This window comes from Carassius gibelio, chromosome B21 (assembly GCF_023724105.1).
Source record: "Carassius gibelio isolate Cgi1373 ecotype wild population from Czech Republic chromosome B21, carGib1.2-hapl.c, whole genome shotgun sequence".
NCBI classification, from domain to species: Eukaryota; Metazoa; Chordata; class Actinopteri; order Cypriniformes; family Cyprinidae; genus Carassius; species Carassius gibelio.
Genome location: NC_068416.1, coordinates 12,908,010 through 12,915,576, shown reverse-complemented (window position 1 = coordinate 12,915,576; position 7,567 = coordinate 12,908,010). Strand labels below are relative to the sequence as shown.

Here is a 7,567-nt window from a genome sequence, read left to right as displayed (position 1 = left end):
GCACATAATTTTTCAAATGCCTCTCTCAAACGCATCATTTTCTACAAAGCCCCTCCTTCCGACAAGCGCAGTCTGCCCTGATTGGCCAAGTGATTGGAAATGTAACACCCTTTTCCAAAATCATGAGCTTCATCTTTCAAAATAAATGTAAAGACAGTCAATAATGTCCTTAGTTTTACCATCAGTTCAAGCTGAAAGGGGAACAGAGTGGTGTGACAGACACAGAAATGAAGCTCATATGTGCAGAACACAAGCCACGGATGGCTAAAACACCTGATTCCACTATGTGACCCTCTCTCTCTCTTTCTCTCTCTCATTCTCTCTCTCTCACACACGACGTGCCAAACTCCACATTTGAACATTCAATAGCAAATACTTAAACTAATAACAAAACATACTTCCAGTAGCTGATTCGGAAGCGCTGTGACGGCTGGTGAAAGACAGTCCGGAAACAAATGCGAGTTAACAGGATTTAATGAAATGAAGACAAGTAGAACAATGATACACAAAGACGATGGGACGATAACACTCCAGGGAGACGGTGGTTGGTGAGAAATCCGGCCTGAGGTGGAGTGTAGGTGGGAAGTCCGGGTCTTGGTGGCGTGAGGCAGCAGGAGAGAGTGGCACAGGAACTGCGGGGAATAGAGCCGAAGGTAAGTGTCCGTGGCTGAGTGATCGTGCGGAGAGTGGATGAGGTTCTAGGAAAAACACAGACATCCAAACGCAAACTAACACTTTAACCAGACGGGGGTAACACAACGACATGAAACAACGATCTCACAAACACAAGACGTGAGACAAGCCATATATATAGGAGATGAGTAATGAGTGGCAGCTGTTGCTGATACAATTAACGGAGACGCCCACAACTAATCAGTGCAAACGCAGAACACACAGAATTCACCACAAAGTGTAAACAACCCGAGATCACGGTTTACCAACCGTGACAGTACCCCCCCCTCTAAGAACTCCTCCTGGAGTTCCCAGAAGGGCCTACCTGCTGATTGAATTCATCAATAAGGGAGTGATCCAATATGTCCCTAGCAGGTACCCAACTCCTCTCCTCCGGACCGTAACCTTCCCAGTCCACCAGATACTGGAATCCTCGTCCCCTCCGTCTCGAGTCCAGAATACGATTAACCGAATATGCTGGTTCCCCTTCTACGAGACGCGGCGGCGGGGGAACCGGAGTAGGCGGATTAATACGTGCATAAAACACGGGTTTAATTTTGGACACATGAAAGGCGGGGTGTATCCTCTTGTACGCAGGAGGTAGTTTGAGGCGGACTGTCACCGGACTAATGATCTTGGTGATAGTGAACGGGCCGATAAATTTGGGAGCTAATTTGTTAGAAACGGATCGCAATGGAATGTTACTGGTAGAAAGCCACACTTTTTGACCCACGACGTAGACGGGAGGCTTTGACCGGTGGCGATCGGCCTTGGCCTTAGTGCGCTCCCTCACCCGGAGCAGAGTCTCACGGGCTCTGGTCCAGGTGCGGTGGCACCTCTGGACAAACGCGTGAGCGGAGGGGACCGTGACTTCAGATTCCAGACTGGGAAATGCTGGTGGCTGGTACCCTACACTACACTGGAACGGAGAGAGGCCCGTAGCAGACACTGGCAACGAATTGTGGGCGTACTCCACCATAGAGAGTTGTTGACTCCAGGAAGAAGGATTCTTGGAGACCAAACATCTCAACGTCCTCTCTAAATCTTGGTTGGCTCGCTCAGACTGTCCGTTGCTTTGGGGATGATAACCCGACGACAAGCTAACTGACGCTCCTAATAACTTGCAAAATTCTCTCCAAAATTTGGATATAAACTGGGATCCCCTGTCTGAGACCACGTCTACCGGGAGGCCATGAAGCCGAAAGACGTGATCTAACACAGTAACCGCTGTCTCCTTGGCTGTAGGTAATTTGGGCAAGGGAATGAAATGTGCCGCCTTCGAGAACCGGTCCACTACAGTCAAAACGACTGTCATGCCATTAGAGGGCGGGAGGGCGGTAACAAAATCTAGAGCGATATGTGACCAGGGTCTCGAAGGGACAGACAGCGGTTGAAGGAGCCCATCAGGAGGTCGGTTAGATGACTTACCACTGGCACACACTGAGCAAGCCAAAACAAAATCGCGGACGTCGCGAGCCATACGTGGCCACCAGAATCGTTGTCTAACCAACCCATTAGTTCTACTTATCCCTGGATGACAAGCCATGTTGGAACCATGACCCCACCGGACAACTTCGGACCTTAACTCCTCTGGCACAAATAAGCGGTTCGGTGGGCAACCGGACGGAGGCGTTACCGCTTCTAAGGCCGTCTTGACCTTCGACTCGACCTCCCATACGAGTGCTGAGACAACTAATCTCTCAGGCAAAATACACTCAGGAGTAACGGGACGGGTGGAGGGATCAAAAAGACGTGACAAAGAATCGGGTTTAACATTCTTGGAACCCGGGCGGTACGATAGGGTAAAATCAAAACGACCGAAAAAAAGTGCCCACCGAGCCTGCCTGGAATTGAGTCTTTTAGCAGTTCTAATGTATTCTAAATTCTTATGATCGGTCCAAACAATAAAGGGAACCCCTGAACCCTCTAACCAGTGGCGCCACTCCTCCAACGCTAATTTGACCGCCAACAACTCTCTATTGCCAATGTCATAATTACGTTCGGCAGGAGATAATCGATGAGAGAAAAACGCGCAAGGGTGGACCTTATCGTCTGAAGCAGCACGTTGGGACAACACTGCTCCTACCCCCACCTCTGATGCGTCGACCTCCACCACGAACTGCCGTGTGGGATCAGGGGCGACAAGGATGGGAGCCGAAACAAAGCGGCTCTTTAGGTTGGAAAACGCAGTTTCAGCTGCGTCAGACCACCTGAACGGAGTACTGGGGGAAGTCAAGGCTGTCAGAGGTGAGGCTAGTTGGCTGTAATTACGAATAAAACGCCGATAGAAATTTGCGAACCCCAGAAACCGCTGTAGGGCCTTACGGGAATCTGGAGATGGCCAATCTATCACAGCCTTTACCTTGTCAGGGTCCATTCGTATTCCCTCAGACGACACGATAAACCCTAGGAAGGGGACCGACTGTGCATGGAATACGCACTTCTCCGCCTTGACAAAAAGCCCATTCTCTAGTAACCTCTGGAGCACTCGTCTGACATGTTGGACATGTTCCTGGAGAGATGAAGAAAAAATCAGTATGTCATCCAGGTAAACATATATAAACTGATCTACCATATCTCTCAACACGTCATTTACGAGTGCTTGGAAAACCCCGGGCGAGTTGGAAAGCCCGAACGGCATAACCAAATATTCAAAATGCCCTCTAGGGGTATTAAAGGCAGTTTTCCATTCATCCCCCTTCCTGATGCGGACCAAATGATAAGCGTTACGTAAATCCAATTTTGTGAATACCGATGCTCCCTGCAACCTCTCGAAAGCTGAAGACATGAGTGGTAATGGATAAGTATTCTTAATAGTAATGTTGTTCAGCTCCCGGTAATCAATACAAGGTCGCAGAGAACCATCCTTCTTACCCACAAAAAAGAACCCCGCCCCCGCTGGAGATGAGGAAGGACGGATGAATCCAGAGTCAAGGGAATCAGAAATGTATTTCTCCATGGCCTCCCTCTCAGGAATAGAAAGAGAGTATAACTTGCCTTTAGGCGGAGATTTACCTGACACTAAGTCTATGGCACAGTCGTAGGGACGATGCGGAGGAAGAGAAGCAGCCCGGGACTTACTGAACACTTCCTTCAGGTCCAGATACTCTACGGGCACGTTTGGCAACGCCATGATCTCCTTCTGAAAGACAGACACAGGAACAACAGGACAGGCAGAAACCAAACAAGACTCATGACAACTTTCACTCCACAATGTGATAGTGTTCGAACCCCATTCCACTCGTGGATTATGTTTGGACAACCAGGGGTGACCTAAAACAATGGGAGCAACAGGGGAGTCCATGAGAAAAAAGGATATAGTTTCTTGATGATTGCCGGATGTGATGAGTGTGATGGGTTCAGTATGATGGGTGACAGGAGGCAGTTCCTGGCCATTGAGTGCGGTGACATGGATGGGGAGAGACACAGGAAGGACAGGAATGTTCAGGTGATGTGCAAGTGAAGAATCCATGAAATTACCTTCGGCTCCAGAGTCCAGAAGAGCTTGGCATTCATGATGTTGATTCCTCAACCGCAGTTTCACCGGAAGGAGGGTCGAGGATGTGGGTGAGGACTTCTCGGCGGAGATCCCACCCGATAGTAGCCTCAGGTTTACTATCGGGCTGACTCTTTTGCCGGGCAAGAGTAGTTGTTATGATTAGCGCCTCCACAGTACAAGCATAGTCCTTGGGACCTCCGCCGTTCCCTCTCCCTCCGGGATAGCCGAGCTTGACCCACCTGCATGGGCTCGTGATCGTCGACTGAACCGACCGTGTTCTCTCGACTCAAGCGCCCCCTACCGGAAGAGAAGGGTTGTCTGGAGGGACTGTGTTGACGGCCCAGGCGATTAAACCTGGCCTCCACCCGCAACGCCAGGTCAATGAGTTCGTTGAGGGTAGGAGGCAGCTCGAGGAGGTAGATCTCCTGCTGAACACGGTCGGATAACCCATGCAGGAATCTATCCCACTGCGCCGCCTCGTTCCACTGGCACGCGGCCGCCAGGGTCCGGAACTCAATGGAGTATTCCGTGACAGATGAGTGTCCTTGTTGGAGTTCCGAGAGGCGATGGGCGGCCTCCCTGCCGGTCGCGGCCCGGTCGAAAACTCTCTTCATCTCTTCAGATAGGAGGTGGAACGAGGCACAGCACGGATGTTGATTCTCCCACACCGCCGTTCCCCATAAGGCAGCCTTGCCTGATAATAGTGTGAGCGTGAACGCTACCTTGGATTCTTCTGAGGCGAAAGTGCGGGGCTGCAGAGCAAAATGCATAGAGCACTTGTTAAGAAATGTTCTGCAATAAGTTGGCTCACCAGCGTAATTCTCCGGTGCCGGAAGTCGCGGCTCAGGCCGGAAGTGGTCCTGGGGAATCCCCGGGGGAACGGTCGGCGCAGGCGGGGCGATGGGCGCAGTGGGAGACGTGAGCTGATGGATCTGCTGGGTGAGCTCGGACACCTGTGCCACCAGCGCTTGGACAGCGCGTCCGGTGTTCGAGATGCTCTCCTGCTGCTGATCCATTCTCTTGACGCTATGGTGCATGAAATCGGTGAGGGTGTTGGTGCTCGCTGCTTCCATGTTAGGTGAGATCGTTCTGTGACGGCTGGTGAAAGACAGTCCGGAAACAAATGCGAGTTAACAGGATTTAATGAAATGAAGACAAGTAGAACAATGATACACAAAGACGATGGGACGATAACACTCCAGGGAGACGGTGGTTGGTGAGAAATCCGGCCTGAGGTGGAGTGTAGGTGGGAAGTCCGGGTCTTGGTGGCGTGAGGCAGCAGGAGAGAGTGGCACAGGAACTGCGGGGAATAGAGCCGAAGGTAAGTGTCCGTGGCTGAGTGATCGTGCGGAGAGTGGATGAGGTTCTAGGAAAAACACAGACATCCAAACGCAAACTAACACTTTAACCAGACGGGGGTAACACAACGACATGAAACAACGATCTCACAAACACAAGACGTGAGACAAGCCATATATATAGGAGATGAGTAATGAGTGGCAGCTGTTGCTGATACAATTAACGGAGACGCCCACAACTAATCAGTGCAAACGCAGAACACACAGAATTCACCACAAAGTGTAAACAACCCGAGATCACGGTTTACCAACCGTGACAAGCGCCGGATTGTCGTAGCAAAGTCATAATTACCTCCTCTCCCAGGTCCACGAAACAGTCGTCCATAAAATGTGTTGCTTTTTTTTTGCTGTAAGTAATCTTAAAGATTCCTAAATGCATCTATTTTCAGAAGGCGAAATAGAGTGCTTTTGCTTTCGCCTAGATACACACAGCATCTCCCTGACATGACTGCTTCAACACTAACTGCAGTTACTGAAACCATGCCTTCTTTCTTTGCGTGAACATTTGGGTGGCATTACGCAAGTATGTATACATAGTGACCTAGATGTGGGGGTGTGTTTGAATGAGCCATTTTATGGGGGCATGGCAGAGTATTAACTTTGATAAAGAATATCTCTTTGGATTTGACACTTTAGTCCATGCAACTTTACAGATCTTCTTCATGCACCAAGAGCTTGTAACACTCCAAAGAGAAAGGAAACATTGAAATCGTATCATATGACCCAATTAAAGAAATTAACTTTAAAAAAAAAACAGCAGATGTCCTTGCCAGAATTTTGTCCAAAAATATGTAAAAAAATAAGCAACATTTTAGTTTTTATGGTTTTAACTTAAATTTTAATTTAAACCATTTAACAGGATTTTACTGTAGCATTTTTAGTCATTTTTTTACAGCTCATGTGAATGTTATATTGTGTTGAGGATGAGTACATTTTAAGCAGATTTTTGATTGAACCGTTCCTTTAAAAGTTGTCTTTAGCCCCATTGTACCCTAATAAGTTACATATATGAAGGTATATCAAGGTCACATTTTGCCAATAAATAAATACATTTTGCAATCAATCAATCAATACAATGTTTTTATTCTTTAATGATCACTTTAATGATTCTTTTTGTCATTATTTTAATGATTATTTTCTTTACTTATATATATTTGTAATTATTCAAATAAGTTTTTAAAGATAGGAAAGCTGACAACAATTATATATAATACCTTAAATTGTATATCATTTATTGTAATATTTTGTCTGTATTACAGTAATGGGAATTAAATTAAGTTATTTTTTTTTTCTTTTTAAAAAACGACAACAACAACAACAACAGGATTTTACTTTCTACAAATTTGTACTCTTTTGATATTTTGAGATAAAACAAGAGTGACCCATTAAGACTCAAACATCTGTTGGGCCGGTAATTCTACAGTCTAAAATACACATACTTAACTATAATTGTTTGATGCTGCATCTTGAAACATAGTTTGTTTCAGTGATTTTGGGAGCTGCTAATACAAGGTGGTACAACAATCTTGAGTACCTTTTAAACTATAACAGCCGGACAGTTCAAGCAAGTCACTTAACCCAAGGTTGCTCCAAAGGGATTGTTCTACAATTAGTATAGTCTAAGGCTGGTGTCCTGCGAGCCAATTTCAGTTGGAAGCTTCATTTAAATAGCCATATGAGAATTAGAGAAAGCGTCTCTCTGCGGGAGCCTTAACAGCCTCAGTGACTTAATTCCCTGCTGAGTTAATGGCCTTGCAACTATATCACAACATCTAGAATGCTTGATATTATCACAGGAAGTGGCTGGGATGGACTCTTGTGGCCTTTGGAAGTGACCACGGAGCTTTTCCTCACACTGAAGCCGTGACAAAGCATTGTGCTGCTCAGATCTGTTCCAAACTTTTTCCTCAGCACATATCGCATACTCCGATTGCATAACCATCTTTTCCCCTGCTGTTCTCCTACTCTTAAATGACTAATAAAAACAGAAAACGGCGGCAGAGAAACCTGTGTTTATTGAATATACATCTTTTTCTTG

At 46.9% G+C, this 7,567-nt stretch overlaps 1 long non-coding RNA gene across 1 annotated transcript; it reads right to left on the bottom strand.

Moving 5' to 3' along the window:
* Positions 1–456: 456 nt before the first annotated feature.
* LOC127985673 (uncharacterized) lies at positions 457–4,060 on the bottom strand. The gene is made up of 2 exons (XR_008160681.1): positions 3,688–4,060; positions 457–632 (listed from the first exon to the last, which is right to left on the bottom strand). It is a non-coding gene; the product is annotated as an uncharacterized LOC127985673 (long non-coding RNA).
* Positions 4,061–7,567: the final 3,507 nt, after the last annotated feature.